Raw genomic sequence first — 19644 nt, 5'->3', positions numbered from 1 at the left:
TATGATGCGATATTCTGTCGCTCAGTGCAATAAATACGGCCCGTAATTATGTAATTATTATTATTAGAAATGCTACCGGGTATAATATAAGTTCAAATTATTGTAAGTGCTGAAATATATTCTAAGTCAAATATTCATAGCGTGTGTATAGAGATGCGATATCCTGACGCTCAGTTGAATGAATAAGGCCCATAATAATGAAAATAGAAGTCAACAAGTGGGAAAGTGTGTAATATATGCGAAGAATTAGTATATAAGTGTTTGAGTATTATGTTGGTCGAAACATTCATTGCGAGGGTATTTTCATGCGATATTCTGACGCTCACTTGAATAAATAATGCCAGTAAGTATGTACAGTGCAGTATAGGGGTGTAAACGTGTGTAATGTAAGTGGGAAAGTATAATTGGAGTGAATAAATAAAGTAGAAGATGAAACACGAGTGTTTGAGATTGTGGTTGCTACGTGAATATGCGCTAGCATATCGTTAAATGCCCTCTTAATGAATGTAAATAATTGAAAACATTTACAATGGTGGAGGAAAGGTTCTATGTAAAGGGAAAAATAATAGGGAAGTGATAAAACAATTGGGTATGTTGAAATATGAGTCATAGCGAGTGCGCTTACTAAGCTGATGTGCGCCAAACTTATGCTGCATGTCATCATAATGAATGAAAACATCTGAAAACACTTACAAACAGTAGAAATTGGTAAAATGTCATTGAAACAGAAGTATACAAGTAGAAAAAATGATATGTTGACTGATACAAGAAACTTAGCATATAGCATGTTACGACTCAGACTTAACTCGCTATGCTCGCGTGATGGTACAATGCTTATTTTTCATGTATATGTGTATGAAATCCATTATATTGTTACTGTTATTGTTTATTAGTTCAAATTCAATAAATATAGAGGTGTTGTGTGTTGTTTCTCCCAGTATTCCTTACCATAGAAAACGTGAGCGCCTGACACGTCAATGAAAGAATACGATACCTGGCGCGGGGGACCTCACCTGTTCCGACCACTTATAGACCATGGTAAGCCCTTTCTTGGTGATTTTCCTTCGTTTCTCAACCTAAGAGGAAGTTTGAGCCAAAAAAAAAAAATTTCCAAAAAGGCTCGGGACTGGGGGATGTCGGAGGTGCGGAAAACCTCGGGACATGATGGGTTAAACCGACAGAGGACGTAATCCTTTACTTCTTTGGGGTCTATAAGCCCCATATCTTTAGCTTCCTGTACATAGACGTTGCTAGACATGATGCTAAGTCAATCTAAGTAAATTAGAGACTAAGTACTGACTGTTATTTTGCAGAGAAAGATGCCAATAATCAAGAATAAAGAATATAGGCACAGGTTAGTGGTGACCAGTTTTATGTAAACTGGTAAAGAAAATTAAACAAAACACCGACTGTGAAAACTATTACTTAAAATTGATAAAAATGAATTAATAATCACCAGTAAGTTAATGCCAATAGACTTTAATGATAAATACCTAAGTATGAGTGAGTATTGTCTCATGAATAACTTTAGAGCTAGGAGTTAATATCCTGGCGAGGTCGCCAGATGTCACGGGGCTTTTGAGAATTTTTATATTAAATAACAATATTCAAAAATACTTGATACTTTAAAATGTTACTTGAGGACAGGATAATGAATTCACTTGTGAAAATCAAGCAATGAGTACTTTATACCGGCTTACTTCGCCGATTCTCTATCTATCTATTGCCAGACGCCTCAATCCCGTTTGGGGTGGCCACAAACAAATCGCCTCCAAGTCGCCCTGTCCCCCGCCATTTCACTGCCCTGCTCCCAACTCACACCCCCCTCTCTCAAATACCTCTCCACCCCATCCCTTCATCTCATCCTCGGCCTCCCCCTCCCTCTTCCCCCCTCCACCTCACTCACATACACTATCTTCGTCAGTCTTTCACCCTCCATCCTCTCCACATGGCCAAACCACCTCAGTGTGTTCCTCATAACGCTTCCTATCACATCCACATCAACACCACAACGCTCCTTTATATCCTCATTCGTCAGCCTGTCTCTCCATGTGACTCCACAGGCTCCTCTTAAATAACTCATTTCCACTGCTCTCACTCTTGACTTGTGTCCTTCCAACAACGTCCAAGCTTCACTTCCGTACGTTAGAGTTGGTATCACAATACTGTCATGTAGTAACTTTTTCACTTCCATGCTCACTTCCCTGTTTCTTATCATTGCTTTCAAAGAACCAGTAACCTTTCTTCCCTGCTGTACCCTTTCAAGCACTTCACCCTCCAAACCTCCATCCTTACTCATCACACTGCCCAAGTTCTTAAACGTACTCACATTTTCCAATTCCTCACCGTCCAACCTCACTGTACATTCGCTGACTTCACATCTCTCAAAGACCATCACTTTACTCTACCCTACATTCACCTTTAGATTCCGTTTCTTACACACTCTCCCAAACTCATCCACCAAGCCTTGCAGCTCCACTTCGTCTTCACTCAACAACACAGTATCATCTGCAAACAACAGTACAGGGAGTTTCCAAACACTATCCTCTCTCACCAGGGCCACTCCAACATCCACTACCCTACCTTGTACCTCTTTTATTACCCCATCCATGTACAGATTGAACAACCATGGAGACATGACACATCCACGTTTCAACCCAACTTTCAAAGAGAAAAGTTCACTTAGTTCACCATCCACACGCACTGCAGCCTTCTCACCATCGTACATACTCTTCACAGCATTATATATATTCTTAAGACTTTCCACAGTCCTTGTCTATCCACCCTGTCATATTCTTTCTCCAAATCCATGAAAGCCGCATACAACTTCTTTCCCTTCTCTAGAAACTTTTCCACTATAGATCTAAGAATGAATATCTGATCTACACAACCTCTTCCCTTCCTAAAGCCTCCCTGTTCTCCAACTAATTTCTCTGTTCTTTCTCTAACTCTGTCAATAAGTATCCTACCATACACTTTTCCTATTATACTAAGAAGACAAATGCCCCTATGATTACCACACATTTCTTTTTCCCCTTTTCCTTTGTACAAGGGAATAATTATACCTGACTTCCAATCCTCCGGGACTCTACCTTCCTCCCAGGCCAATCTGCACATCCTCCACATCCATTCTACTACTATCTCTCCCCCATGCTTCAGCATTTCACCACACACTCCATCAATTCCTGGGGCTTTCCCCGATTTAACTTTCTTCATTGCTTCCACAACTTCTATCCTACTGATTTCTTCCTGTCTTCTCACCTCCCTCCTTCTCCCAGCCATTCCCCAGCCACTTATGCTCGCATTACTTCCATCCTCTATGTTCAACAATTCCTTAAAGTGTTCTCTCCATCTGCTCACTTTTTCTCCCTTCTCCACTAGTAATCTACCATTTTTATCTTTCACTTCCCTGCTAACTTCACTTCCACCCTATCTTACTCTTTTCACCTCTTTCCAGAACATTTTCTTACAGTCCCTCCACTTTACACTCAAATTCCTTCCAAATTCCTCATCCACTCTCTTCTTACTCTCTCTTACTAATCTTTTCACCTCTCTCTTTCTTTCTACATATAACTCTCTCTTCCGCCTCTCAACTTCTTCCACGCCCCTATTTCTCATCCATTCATTGTATGCTTTCTTCTTTTGTGCCACAGCCTGTTTCACCTCTTCAATCCACCATGCTGTTTCTTGCACCCCCCTCCGTCTTCTCTTCCTTCCACACACCACATCACATGCTGCCCATATTTCTTCTGCAAATATCCTACACACACTTTCCACGTCTCCCATCTGCTCCATTTCATATTTGCCCAATCGTTCCTCCACTTCTCTCTTATACTCTGCCTTTTTCTCATCCTCTTGTAACCTTTCCACTCTCCTTGCAACTACTCCATTCTCTAAGGACGAGAATTTATAAACTTTCTCAACAGTACACAGCAGAGACAAATTACTCACACGTGCTGTTTATTGATACTGTTAGCCTCTGGAGAAAGTGACTCCACCCCTGACAATCAATATCTAAGGCTATTAATGATACACAGGTTCTTGCCGGTGCATTAACTCCTAGATGGCACAACGGATTTAAGTTAATAAAGAACTGGCCTAAGTACCAGTTATGACTTATGCAAAGCGTTCATGCAAATTAGGAGCTATAAGTGAAATAAGCTTAATGTGGAGAAATAAAACACGAGTTTACATTACATTATGCTCAAGAAAAAGAACTGTTAATTTATTGATTACAGTGAGTTAAATTTACGTTACATGTTTCAAAATGAATTCAAAATAAGAACACACTCACTTGTTCACTCGAAAGCTAAACTGTTAAACCTAGGAAAATACAAAAAGAAATACTGGTCAGAGAGTGGGCTAAGCGGGATGAACTGGGCGTCGTTGCTGAGGAAGGACGCTGCCATACACGCTGAACTCTCGCCGATTCACGCTAGGTGGGGATTCAGGAACTCGCTGTTCACACGCTGCTCCAAGCCGGGCCAACGAACCTAGTCCCACGGCGCTCTAATCCTGACTAAATTCAAATTGTGAGGCTAGGGCTGAAGCCAGCCACTAATTGGTAATGGCTAGAGAGTGAGCGAAACATGCCCATAATAAATCACTCAGCGAAAGCGCTAATGTCGCCCGCAAGGGCGATCACTTATGAAACAGTGAAAAATGTTCTGAAAACACTCCCGATCGGGTGAATATGTGGCGGTTGACTGAGTGATACTTATGGGAATTCACTAGAATTTGCGGTTTCCCACCAAAGTTCAGTGTCACGAGTTTGTTTAGATATATGATCGCGCGAATTCGTGACAGAGAGAGAGACAGACACAGACAGACAGACTGACAGACGGATATGATTAATAGTGGTTGTGTGCACGAGTCCTAATTCGATATTAGTTTGCCAATTACAGCTTCACAGTCCTCATTGTTATTGACTTGCATGGTGCCTCTGGCACAAGTAGACTGACAACATTATATATGTGAACGGGAATAAGCGAAGAGTAATTGTGGATGACGATATGGATTATGAAATGGGTAGGGAACAAACAAACTTGGCTTTATGGCTTTTCCATTTCCACATATTATTTGCTTCTAACGTTCTTTTCCTCTCGAAATGAACTTATTAAATAATAATTGATATAGCTATGGATATATAAATTATCTGCAAACATTGCTTATACGTTTTCTCTCCATTTTTTAACTCGACACAATCTTCCACATGACAATACACAACTCAAACCTCCATTATCTCTCAGTATCCTCAGTGTCTCATCACAGGGTCCTTCACTGAAAAACATTAATTTTCTTGTGATTTCAGCTACATAGAGACTGGATGTATTAAAAGCATTAAGTGCTTAGTTTATCCCTGCATGGCTGGAGACTCTGTCCATGGGTCTTTTCCTTCAGTCTGTCGAGAACCTCTTTCATGTATGAGAGTTTACCACATACATCAATTTTAACTACAGTGGGATTAAAGGTTGTTCTCATGAACTTCACTGCTCTCAATTATTCCTTTTAGTACTCTCTATGTTCCACAATGCGCATCTCTCTCAGTGCTTATGTTCTTTAAATGGCCATTGCTCTTCCAATCCTACTAGCACCCGTTACTATTATGGCTGGTGCACAGTAGAACACTTTTACCTCTCCTGTTTAACTCTTTAATCCAAAAGTTAACCAGACATTTCAGTTTTTTATGTACACAACATCTCAACTATGCTAAGTAGATACAAGTATGTTTTTGATTCAGCTTGTTTTTCTGTATATTTGTCAATCTATCCATTAGTGACATTATGGAAAAAAAATGAGGGAGAGGTCCATTAAATTTGGGGTGAGTGAAAACTACCCGAGGAACATTTGAATAAATTTTGGACGAAAGTCAAAGGTAAAAATGGTCAAGAAAATAAAACAAAATTGAATATTGTTGCTATGGCGGAGGTTTACGGGTAATTGAATGCTCTTGTTGATTTTGAAACGGGTTTTCTGTTGGTCATTCCCTCCACCCTCGATCTCCAGTCTTTACAGTGCAGTTATCCCAGTGATACTGAAAATAACTCTGTTCTGACTTTTACATCTTTTGAGACAGTACTTTTTTTTTTTTTTTTTTTTAACTTAACAGTCCTCCGATGAACTCTGATTTATGAAGCTAGGTATGGAAAGGAGTACCTTTAAGATGATACCAGAATTCTCTGTGCTTGAATGGTGAATGGATGGGTGTGTGGTGCATTGTTCTGGGCATGCTGTTGAATAGATCTCACATTATTGAGCCAGGTGGACGAAGGCGATGGTTATTATTTTTGTACGAAATGTATATGTGTGGGTCTGTCTGTGTTGAAAACTCAAATTTCAGAAAGTATTGATTGTAGAAGGAAAAGTTACCGATCCCTAAAGACCGCAAATTTCTCAGAGTACCTATCCCCAGAACCGCTGTTAGGGTCCGATTGTCCTACTTTCTCGGATTGTAATTTTTTTTTTCCTACAGATTTCAAGACCCTGAATTTACACACCTGAAAACGTATGTCTCACGCTCATATGTCCGGCGGTTACGTACTAGTGACGGACAAAAAAAAAAAAAAAAAAAATCTACCCTTGAATCAGCCAGAGAATGTCTATAGTTGGACTCGCCTACGTTTGCGGCTGTGGTGTGGCCCGCACCTGTGTACAGTGTTGCCACGTTTTCTATACCGTTATCTCTCTCTCTCTCTCTCTCTCTCTCTCTCTCCTGGCGGGAAATGTGAGCCACCCTGAGTACTTTTGATTCTTTTATAAGTTATTTATAATTGTGCTTTCATTTGTTAATTTGGTTTTGTTATATTTAGTGATGCCGACAATGTATTCAATGCATGCCCCTCTCCTGCCTCTCTCTCTCTCTCTCTCTCTCTCTCACCGACTGGGTGTGGAAGTGTTGCCGCTCGTGAGTGAATAATGTTTTTTTTTTTTTTTACTTCGGTATTGGCATATGCCTACTATTTTGTCCTACATATTAGCTTATGATTATAAATGTGATTATTCCTCGCCCTTAAAATTATGGTAAAAGCCGGTAAATGTTAGCATTTTTCCCTAGCAACACCTGTACAAGCTATGCTTGGGTCTATGGAGGTACGTACTTTACCTTAGGCCAGACTGGGTGTGTAAGTGTTGCCACTCACAAGAATTACATGAATTATTTCTTTTACTTTGGATATTGGCATATTTCTTCTTTTTTTCAGGCCCATTATCTTATATCCATAACTGTGATATTATTACCCACCCTAAAACTACGCTAAAAACCATTAAAAGTGACTACAATTTCTTTTAGCAACACTGTACAATATGTATGCCATGTTTCTGTGTTGCTGTATAAATATTTTATGCATAATAAGATTACTGTTGATTCATCCATCAAAATACACAAGTGTAAGTTTTATTCATCTGAATTTATCGAATTTGTGATGCCTTGTACATAAATAGCTTCCGTTTCACATCGCAAGTTGGGGAAACGTGGCACCATTGTACACAGGTGCGGGCCACACCACAGCCGCAAACGTGCGCGAGTCCTACTATAATAACCATACAAATATAACTGTAAACAATATAATATATTTTTCCTAGGCATAAAACAAGGTGAAATGATGATCAAGAAAGGAAAATAAAGTTTATATTGGTGTGTAGCAAGGGAAAACCCACCATGCCTTGACATAAAGGGAAAAGATGAAGGTGGAGGGACTGTGATGGTGGATGAAGGGAGGAAGGAAAGTGTTGGGGGTGTGGAGGAAGGGAGGAAGTATGTTTGCTACGCACACCAGGTACCATGGAGGGGGTATGGGTGGTTGGGAGACAATAATGAGAAGGCCCAGTGGCGCAGAGGTAGGCGAAGAGATGGCGCGGGAGGGGGTCACCATTCCCACTGGCTTGGTCCCATATACATCATAAAAGTGGCGGTGCTACCTACCGCCAGGTGTTGGTAGGCTCTGTACCACCGACAGGCATAGTACTTGATGCTTCATTTTCCAAAACCGTTGTTCGGCAGACAAAGGTCTTTAGGGGTTAATAAAAGTTGTTTAGAGTCACAACTTGAGTTCACATGTCACTCAACCAGCCTTGGGAGTCATCCAGGATGGATACATAATAGTCAAGTTTTCATCTAACAGTATTATTACTGTCTACCTGGCTCACATATGATGGGTAACCTTGTTCTTTCTTATTCCTTGGTTTCTATACTCATGAAGGTGATGATGATGCAACGTTTGCATTCTCCCAGCCTTTGGCTTACTTTTTTTCCTGTAAACACACACACACACACACACACACACACACACACACACACACACACACACATACATGATTCTCTCTCTCTCTCTCTCTGGTGTATGTGTTGAAAGTTAACATTAATATTCTAAATTAATGGTTTTCACTCTGACATATCACAGGACAGAGTTATGAGAAAAAAAAAAAAATGGTACATGAAGATCAAACCAGATTAAATACTTTCATCGGGTTCCTTTCGACGTCATATTTGACACTATTATTATTATTATTATTATTATTATTATTATTATTATTATTATTATTATGAGAAGGTAGGTATTGCATGTGAGAGCACAGCAGTTGGGGAAGTTGACTTTCTGACCGCCACTTGGTGGTGGTGACTGTCAAGGTACAAATGCGATGGATGAATAGGAGGAGGGAAGGGCAGGAGGAAGTAATCCACACAAGGAGTGCCCAAAGGTTGCAATAGGATGGGAAAAAAATGCAGAATATAAGAGAGAAGTGGAGAAGCGATTGGGAAAATATGATTCGGAGCAGACAGAGGAGGTGAAAGATGTGTTCAAGATATTCACAGAAGAAATCTGTGCAGCATGTGAGACGGTGTGTGGCGGGAAGAGAAGGCTGAGGGGGATGCAAGGAACAACATAGTGGAACGAAGAGGTGACAAGCTGTGACGCAAAAGAAGAAAGCATGTAGTGAGTGAATGAGAAGCAGAGGCTTGGAGGAAATTAAGAGACGGAATTCCCGACGTCACTAACCAAGGAAAAACTGCCGCTCTTCACCAGATTATTTATTTTTCGACATCAAAGTCGGTCTACTAAACTCCGTTCATTTTATGTGCCCTCTGTGTCACTAAAAGGAAGGGAAAAATTATAACAACATTAATTTAGTCATTGCTACAAGGAAGAGAGGCTGTATTATGGTCAAGGAAAATAAAGAACTGGTGGGCTGAGTCTACCATCTCGGTTTGGGGACGGTTATTATTCTTTCCCTCTTTAAATATTGATAAGCTTTATTTTACATCCATTTCATGTATTTGTCAATCAAGACAAAATAAACAGTGTTATGAGAAACAAATAACGATTCATCATTAAGAAATATTAGCACGACACGGCTGAAGATCGTACTTTAGGATTATAAACAATAACAAACTCACGTGTGTCTACTGCCCCGCTGGATCTGCTGTACAAAGATCATGAAAAACCATTGCAGAGAAAAATGGACAGTGCCTAGACTGAAGTATTTCCTGAAGTCTAGAGGAATACCCTGTTCAGGGTACACCACTGGCGTGTTGTTTTGACTTTTTGTACGGTATTTTGGAGCCCTCGGCATCTGGGGATTTCGGCCTGCGGTCTCGTCTCTGCACGATTTCGGCTTTAAACATTGTACAATTTTCATATGAACAACTTTGTAGATATTCTTCAGCATTTTGGAGATGAAACATTGTTCTTTTAGAAAGCTAAATTATATGGGTTTCAAACAAAATGTGCACCTAGAGACTTGTAAATATGTGATGAATGTTGTCACACCCGGTGTGCTTTCACGGCGGCTATAGTAACGTTTTCCTGCATTTACCGCATTAAGGCATATCTAGGAAATTAGTATAACTACTAAAGAATAATATCATGAAGAACTTACGTACGGTATATCATTAAATATCACGGGAGATATTCTTAAATGTATGCGATTTCTGTGGGCTCTGCATGGGTAGCCCGACTTCCATATTGAAGTAGCTGGCGATCAATGGCAACTCTTGAGTTAGTGACGGTGGGAATTGACAGTTATAATATGAAAAGATGAAGAAAGAGGTGAAAAGATTAGTAAGAGAGGGTAAGGAGAAAGTGGACAAGGAATTTGGAGGAAATTTAAGTGTAAAGTTGAGGAAATGTAAGAAAATGTTCTAGAAGATGGTAAAGCTAGTAAGATAGCGTGATATAGAAGGTAGTACGGGAGTGAAAGATAAAAATGGTAGATTGATAGTGGAGAAGGGACAAAAAGTGAGCAGATGGGAAGAACACTTTGGGGAATTGTTGAACATAGAAAATTAATTTAATGCGAGTGTAAAAGGGATGGGCAATGGCAGGGGGGAAGAGGAAGATGAGAAGAGAGGATGAGATCAGTAGGATAAAAGTAGTGCAAGCAATGAAGACAGTCAAAATGGAGAAAGCCCCAAGAATTGATGGAATATGTGGCGAAATGCTGAAGCACGGTGGGGCGATAGTAGGAGAATGGATATGGAAGATGTGCAGATTGGCATGGGAGGAAGGAAGCGTTCTTGAAGACTAGATGTCGGGTACAATCTTTCCCCTGTTCAAAAGTAAAGGGGATAAAGAAGTGTGTGATATTCATAGGGACCTTTGTCTTCTTAGTGTAATAGAAGTATATGATAGGATACTTACTCAAAGAATTAGGGAAATAACTGAGAAAATAGTTGAAGAATAAGAAGGTTTAGGGAAAGAAGAGGTTGTGTATATCAGACGTTCATCCTAAGATCTTCAGTTAATGTTTCTAGTGAAGGGAAAGAAGTTGCATATGGCCTTCATGGGTTTTGATGAAGCATGTTACAGAGTAGTTGCAAGGAGAGTGTTAAGGTTACAAGAGGATGAGAAAAAGGCAGAGTATAAGAGAGAAGTGGAGGAACGATTGGGCAAATATGAATTGGAGCAGATGGGGGACGTGGAAGGTGTGTGTAGAATATTTACAGAAGAAATATGTGCAGCATGTGATGTGGTGTGTGGAAGGAAGAGAAGACGGAGGGGGGTGCAAGGAACAGCGTGGTGGACTGAAGAGGTGAAACGGACTGTGGCACAAAAGAAGAAAGCATACAATGAATGGATGAGAAATAGGGGCGTGGAAGAAGTTGAGAGGCGAAAGAGAGAGTTATATGTAGAAAGAAAGAAAGAGGTGAAAAGATTAGTAAGAGAAAGTAAGAAGAGAGTGGATGAGGAATTTGGAAGGAATTTGAGTGTAAAGTGGAGGGACTGTAAGAAAATGTTCTGGAAAGAGGTGAAAAGAGTAAGACAGGGTGGAAGTGAAGTTAGCAGGGGAGTGAAAGATAAAAATGGTAGATTACTAGTGGAGAAGGGAGAAAAAGTGAGCAGATGGAGAGAACACTTTAAGGAATTGTTGAACGTGGAGGATGGAAGTAATGCAAGTATAAGTGGCTGGGGAATGGCTGGGAGAAGGAGGGAGGTGAGAGGACAGGAAGAAATCAGTAGGATAGAAGTTGTGGAAGCAATGAAGAAAGTTAAATCAGGGAAAGCCCCAGGAATTGATGGAGTGTGTGGTGAAATGCTGAAGCATGGGGGAGAGATAGTAGTAGAATGGATGTGGAAGATGTGCAGATTGGCCTGGGAGGAAGGTAGAGTCCCGGAGGATTGGAAGTCAGGTATAATTATTCCCTTGTACAAAGGAAAAGGGGAAAAAGAAATGTGTGGTAATCATAGAGGGATCTGTCTTCTTAGTATAATAGGAAAAGTGTATGGTAGGATACCTATTGACGGAGTCAGAGAAAGAACAGAGGAATTAGTTGGAGAAGAATAGGGAGGCTTTAGGAAGGGAAGAGGTTGTGCAGATCAGATATTCATTCTTAGATCTTTAGTGGAAAAGTTTCTAGAGAATGAAAAGAAGTTGTATGCGGCTTTCATGGATTTGGAGAAAGCATATGACAGGGTGGATAGACAAGGATTGTGGAAAGTCTTGAGAATATAAGGAGTTGATGGGAAGTTGTTGAATGCTGTGAAGAGTATGTATGATGGTGCTAAGGCTGCAGTGCGTGTGGATGGTGAACTGAATGAATTTTTCTCTTTGAAAGTTGGGTTGAAACGTGGATGTGTCATGTCTCCATGGTTGTTCAATCTGTACATGGATGGGGTAATAAAAGAGGTACAAGGTAGGGCAGTGGATGTTGGAGTGGCCCTGGTGAGAGAGGATAGTGTTTGGAAACTCCCTGTACTGTTGTTTGCAGATGATACTGTGTTGTTGAGTGAAGACGAAGGAGAGCTGCAAGGCTTGGTGGATGAGTTTGGGATAGTGTGTAAGAAACGGAATCTAAAGGTGAATGTAGGGAAGAGTAAAGTGATGGTCTTTGAGAGAGGTGAAGTCAGCGAATGTACAGCGAGGTTAGATAGTGATGAATTGGAAAATTTGAGTACGTTTAAGTACTTGGGTAGCGTGATGAGTAAGGATGGAGGTTTGGAGGGTGAAGTGCTTGAAAGGGTACAGCAGGGAAGAAAGGTTGCTGGTTTCTTGAAAGCAGTGATAAGAAGCAGGGAAGTGAGCATGGAAGTGAAAAAGTTACTACATGACAGTATTGTGATACCAATTCTAACGTATGGAAGTGAAGCTTGGACGTTGCTGGAGGGACACAAGTCAAGAGTGAGAGCAGTGGAAATGAGTTATTTAAGAGGAGCCTGTGGAGTCACATGGAGAGAGAGGCTGACATATGAGAATATAAAGGAGCGTTGTGGTGTGGATGTGGATGTGATAGGAAACGTTAGGATGAATACACTGAGGTGGTTTGGCCATGTGGAGAGGATGGAGGGTGAGAGACTGACGAAGAGAGTGTATGTGAGTGAGGTGGAGAGGTGAAGAGGGAGGGGGAGGCCGAGGATGAGATGGAGGGATGGGGTGGAGAGGTATATGAGAGAGGGGGGTGTGAGTTGGGAGCGGGGCAGTGAAATGGGAGGGGACAGGGCGACTTGGAGGCGATTTGTTTGTGGCCACCCCGAACGGGATTGAGGCGTCTGGCAATAGATAGATAGATAAATAGATACTAACGGGAAAGTAACGCTCCCGTGTTCAGATGGGTAATATCCCATTTCTTGTGCAAATGAGACAGCAACCCATGTTCTAAGTCCCATGTCTCTTGTACTGGATTAAGCTCATTAAGTTAATAACTTTGTTCCATGTCTTGTGCTCGAGTGAATTAGTAACGTGTTCCCTGCCCTGTGTTCGATGTTTCTATGAAAGAATAAACGTCTGTGTGTACTGTGGTCAGGTAGGATAATATCCCTTGTCCCTCAGTTCCCCATCAGTTCCTCGCTGGTCATTTATTTTGGTTTTATGTAATACTAATGACATACATCATTAGTCTGCTGTATACGTACGTAACATACAAATGCTATTAAAAGGCTATATGAAGGAACAACGTGTGTTGCTGTTTTTTTTTTTTTTTTTTTTTTGTGACCCCTCCGAAAGGATGAGAAAAGCCATCAACTGCAGACGAGCAATCGCCACTCAAAGCCCATCCGGTGAACCAATGCCTCCTTGATTGAGACAGTGCCTCGCCACAGCGGGGCGTCATGATTAGCGTAGAGGTTTGGTTACTGGATGATTGCCGCATTTGCGTCTCCACCCATTTAAGAGGAGCACCACAGTAGGCTCCACATTACCCTGTTATTTGGTTATTTGGTTGGCACCCGGCATTGTAAGCGGTTTTCTGGGTTACAGGAAACCATCTGGCTTTTCATTTGGAGTACAGCCACGTGATCGGGAAAGCAGAGTAACAAAAAGTAACAGGAAAGATGGGACCAAATGGGAAGTGAGAAGGGATAGATACAGAAAAATGAATGATAGACGTGAAGGAAGAAGTAGGTGCTTCTACATCAAGTGATTGGATGATGGACTCCCACATCTGCCATGATTAACGCTTAGTATAATAATAGTAGCATAAAAGAAAATTTATGTATCAAAATCAGATGGGTCAGTAAATTCCATATTCATAAAATCCTTTGTACTGTACTGCCTGTTATAACCCTGAGCCCCAAAACAGTCCACCGCCTAAGAATGTTTACCTACATTTTACCTTCAGACGGCTGGAAACCCCATCAGTCTTCCCTGAATATTATAGTTTGAGACAAATTTCTCATGGGCCTACTGGGCGCCCTAGCATCACGGTATCATTTCAGCGCCTTATCGTTTCATACTTGTTACATAAGGGATAGAATTATATCTATATCTATATCTATCTATGTATCTATCTATCTATCTATATATAGATAGATAGATACAGATATAGATATAAATATATTTCATTCATCATCTAATCCTATGTTACCCAATGACGAGCATAGGAGCCCGGGGCTAGGCAAGTTGGTCCTGACAATTAAGATGTGAGTGACCAGCCTTACTCATCCCTGGGTGGTATTACGTGAGCAATAAACCCCAACCACCCCTTGGATATAAACCTTCACCGGCTCAATCCGACTGGAGCACCTTAATAACCCACTAAACCACCAGGCGCCAGAATTTGGTTATATGGTTACCACCCAGCGTATTAAATGGTTTCTTGGTGTAAAGGAAACCATTTGCCTTGTCACTCAGTGTAGAGTCACCCACACGCAGAATGAAGAGGAAAGAATGAAGGAAAGAAAAACAGAATAGGGAGTGTAAAGTCACCCGCAGGCAGAAGGACGAGAAAGGAATGAAGGAAAGAAAGACAGAAGAGGATGGATGGAAAGAAGGATGGAGGAGAGGAAAGGGCAGACACCCGAGAGCAGCACTGCATCAGGTGAATATATATATATATATATATATATATATATATATATATATATATATATATATATATATATATATATATATATATATATATATATATATATATATTGCTCTTGCTGCCAGGGGCGCCGAGAGAATTGAAATGTGCCGGGGCAGGACTAGTTTGGGGCCCCCACCCCTGCAGCAGGTAACGGTAGAGGTAGGATGCGTAAGCTATATGTACAGTATATGTAACAATTTTTTTTATTGCATCAACAACTTAGAAATACATTCAAATGAACTGTTGACCAGACATAGTTTCATCCACTACAGTGATAGGGCATGCACATGATACACGTATGTGATATTATTACAGAAAAATGCAAGAAAAGCAAAAACCAAGCACTAAATTGATAATAATACAAGGAAAGCAATAACCAAGCACTAAATTAATAATAAAATACAAGAGAAGCAATAACCAATCACTAAATTGATAATAATGTTAGTAAAATCATAATACATTACATATATATTACATATAGGATACATATATGGGTCATTCATTTTACAAACAATGGTGATTTCCTTGCTTTCCTCTTGCCAAAATTATGAAGCACAACATGAAGATCAAGAGATCTTGCAACTGTATACAATAAAGGTTTTGAATTTTTTTCCCAACATACTCATTGGCCCCTCCAAGAACCCATGAGCCGGGGCAATGCACCAGCTGATCCCCCCCCCCCCATCTCATTGGGCCTGCTTGCTGCCACTAGACGGTGTAATGCAGTGAGACCCCATTTATGCTGAAGAAATATGTACCACTGTAAATGTAATCGTCTGAAGAAAGCATGAATATATTGCAGAGTATGTCACTAGATTCAAGGTGTTAATATTTCCTTTATATTTATATATGTAGATAGTTAACATTATTAAGTGATTTCAGCACGGTGCACACTAACACAGTATTATGTCTGTATTGTTTATATAACCAAGTAATTACTACAAATGATGGTAGGTGCTGGCTACCATCATCCACGCACTTGATGTAGTTCTTCCTACTTCTTCCTTCATCTTTATAATTCTTTTTCTGTGTTTGCATTCCTCTCTTCTTATTTCTCCCATCTTTCCTGTTACTATATGTTTTTCCTCATTCCACATCAGGTGGCTTTACATTGAGTGACAAGCCCAATGGTTTCCTATAAGCTAGGAAACTTTTTACAACGCTGGGTGGCAACCATATGACAAACCCATACGTGCTCCTTCCGTATCAGCAAGTGGGTTGGCGCAGAGTTGGTGCCCCTTCCCGTAAAACACTTAACGCAAATTCAAACGGCCACCCCTTCCTGGATTATGGCGTCTGGCTATAGATAGGTAGAGTACTAGAAACATATCACCTTATACAGTACACTTGAATTGGGCTCACTCTTTTTTTTTTCTTGGAAGGAAAGGTTTACGGGCTCCTGTCATTTGGTTCCCTCTTCCTTGCATTTAAAAAAAAAAAAAAAAAAAAAAAAAACAAGGCAAGGTTAACTGCCAATAATGAGATGATAACTCCGGGAGAAAGTGTCCTTGAGTGACTTGACAGTTATTGTTCACTTCTAGGTAAAATAACTGTTATTATCATTCTCTGTTTTCTTTCCTCCTCTGATTCGGTTTTTACATGAGCATTGCATATAAGGGTTGATCTGCACCATCAACTTGTAGATTATAACTGCTTTTGTATTTTGTTATTGTTCATGTCACACGATTGACTTCCGGTAAAGGGTGATATATTATAGTGATGGGGTTATTGACCATGAGGTGAGCTGAATGATGGAAGGCGAAGAAAAGAATCAAACCAAGAAAATGATAATATTGTTATCGTACACATCATATTATCTCCTGTATAGTACAGCAAAAAGTGCAGTTTTAGAAGCTGTTTCGTTTACTCTCTTGTCATGAAAATTAAGATTAACATTCCATAAACTACTTAGTACAGTCAGTATGTGTTAGGAGTTGTTGATCAACCCCAGTCTGTGTCGTCGAGCAGACCCATCAACCGCAAGCAAGCAACCGCCTCTCCACGACTGCCCGTGAAGGGGACAGATATTCCTTTGCGTTTTACAGCAGCCCTCTGTCGAGAGGGGCGGAGAAATTAGTGGAAGTTTGGTTCCTTGATGGACGTCGAATTTGAGCCGCTCCACCCAGTTAGCAGGGGCACCCAACGCTGTAAATGGCTTCCTGGCTTACAGGAAACCATTAGCCTTGTCAGTCAATGCAGACCCGCCTACAGTGGAAAGACGAGTAATAAAACGTGACAGAAATCAAACAGAAATACAAAGAGAGGACGGCAGACACAGAGATAGAATGATTAAGGTGAAAGGTAGCTCTACATCATGTGAGGGGATTATGGTTACCACCACCAACCACCTGTGCTAAGAGTAGTGCTATTGTACTTTGGACACTTCTCTCTCTCTCTGATTCATGTTGTTTCATTTTATATACCACATTATTCTATCTCTGCATTTTACTCAAATTGCATTTCTGAGGTAACTCGGTTGAAAAGCTCTCACTAAATGATTTCAATCCCTCAAGCATCGTTCAGTTCTACTCCCAAAATGTAAATGTTGAGTTTGGTAAGAAATGAAATCTAAAGATGAATGTAGAGAAAAGTAAAATTATGGTCGTCTAGAGAATAAACTCACTGGATATACAGTGAGACTGGATGATAAGAAAATGAATAATGTGAATGCATTGAAGTGCTTGGGTATTGTGTTGAGTATGGATGAAAGTTTGACGGGTGAAGTGCTTGAAAAGGTACAACATGGAAGAAAGGTTGCTGGTTCTTTTAAAGTAGTGATAAGAAACAGGGAAGTGAATATGGTAGTTAAAAAGTCGCTGCATGACATTACGGTATTGAGATACCAAGCTTGGACCTTGTTGAAAGGGCACGTGAAGAGTGAGAGCAGTGGAAATGAGTTATCTGAGAGTGGCATGTTGAGTTACATGGGAAGACAGACTGACAAATAAGGAAGTGAAGGAGCATTGTGGTGTGGATATGGATGTGATGGCAAGCGTTAGGAGAAATACATTGTGGTGGTTTGGCCATGTGGTGAGGATGGAGAGCGAGAGGCTAACGAGGAGAGTGTTTGTGAGTGAGGTGGAGGGGGAGGGGAGTGGAAAGGGGAGGCCGAGGACGAAATGGAGGGATGCAATGGAAAGGTATATGAAAGAAGGGAGTGTGAGCTGGGAGCAGGGCAGTTAAATGGCAGGGGACAGGGCGACATGGAAGCGATTTGTTTGTGGCCACCCTTTACCGGATTAAGGTGTCTGGCAATAGATACATATATAATTTGGTTGCACCACCTGTGATTGATCTGGAAATACAGAATCTTTATAGTTAATTTCTTCTGAAGGATGACGTCTTTCTTCTGTTCTTGCTTCCTCCAGACGATATTATTTAGCCTCATACGAAAAATTTTAAAGTAAACTATTTATATGGTCCCCCTCTAATAAAATGAGAAACAATCGCTATATAGTAAAATCTGTGTCTCACTCTTCTTTACTTGATAATTTTCTTGCAATCATTAAGTATGAACCCTACGTTGCGACCGAGAACTTAAATATTTTGCTCTGAATAACGAACGATGGTTGTAATTGCTACGGGCAATTTCCCATATTATCCAAGAGTTTAAGAAATCTCCATTATGTTCTTAATTTTAAAGATACTTCCTGCATAGTGTTATTGGTTTAAAATGTGTATGTTCAAGGTAAATGTGTGTGCTGTTTGTAAAAAAAGAAAAAAAAAATGCCATATAATTATAAGACCATGGGATTTCCTGGGGTGCAGCGGGCAGGTATATAAAGAAAAGGGTGAATGAAGCAGTCATCAGTGCGACAGAAACAACGGTAAGGTGTGCATCGCTCTCTTATACTGCAGATACTTACAGACCTCGTTCTTTTTTCGGGACGAAGATTTAAATAGATTTATTTTCAATCATAGCTACACAGTAACGACAAAGGAAGCATCCAGAGTACATAATTTTCTTCAAAATGCAACACGCAAAAGTAGATTTACATAATCCAGTCTCTATTTCTGCTCTATATGCAAAGCGAGTGGGGTAAAGAGATAATACCCAAAGCTATCGTGGTCGACCTGGGAATTGGACTCAGGATTTTTCAGCTTCGGGTCATGTGTATCCTAGTGCACCATCACCACCACCTCTTCCCCCCCGCGATGTCATCCATATATAATTATAATATATATATATATATATATATATATATATATATATATATATATATATATATATATATATATATATATATATATATTCCGTAATATACTCGGCCTGCAACTAAAAGATTCAAAGTTAGATGCTCGGGTCAACCACGAGGACTTTGGAAGAAATGTTATTTATGTTTACAGTGGATAGAACAAACGATAATGATTTTTTTCATTTTTATTTCCTGATAGACCATGATGTCTTCGGATTATGTCTTATTTATGTTTCTCTGCTCCTTTCATAAAATTAAAAACAAGGAACTGAATGTGAAACGACGGCTGGGTGTCTTACTCAAGATGGATTCCTTGAGTCGTATTCTTGTAAGGATAAGAGGCTCAGTAGGACTTCTCTCACGATCTGGCAGTATTTTTTTTCGGATGTTATTTACGCACAGTATATGCATATCAGAATGGCATAATTTACCAGACCATTCTCTCGTTACGGCCTGTGTCGTCCGTTTTATTTTACAGTATTCCTAATACCAACAGACTTTGTGTTACAATTTTGGAAAGACCGCGAAACTGGAGTGGTTTATCATATCCATAAAAAACTCTTTAATTTTTAAAAATCATTCACAATTAGCAACATTAAAAAGAAAAAGACGTTAACGTGGTTAAAGATTGCAAGTGCAATGTCAATTCGTACTGACGTTCATTCACTT

This window comes from Coenobita brevimanus, chromosome 107 (genome assembly GCF_032717465.1).
Source record: "Coenobita brevimanus isolate Jiangsu-jjx chromosome 107, ASM3271746v2, whole genome shotgun sequence".
Classification (NCBI taxonomy): domain Eukaryota; kingdom Metazoa; phylum Arthropoda; class Malacostraca; order Decapoda; family Coenobitidae; genus Coenobita; species Coenobita brevimanus.
The sequence above is the reverse complement of the archived record's forward strand: the minus strand, read 5'-3'. Positions refer to the sequence as shown.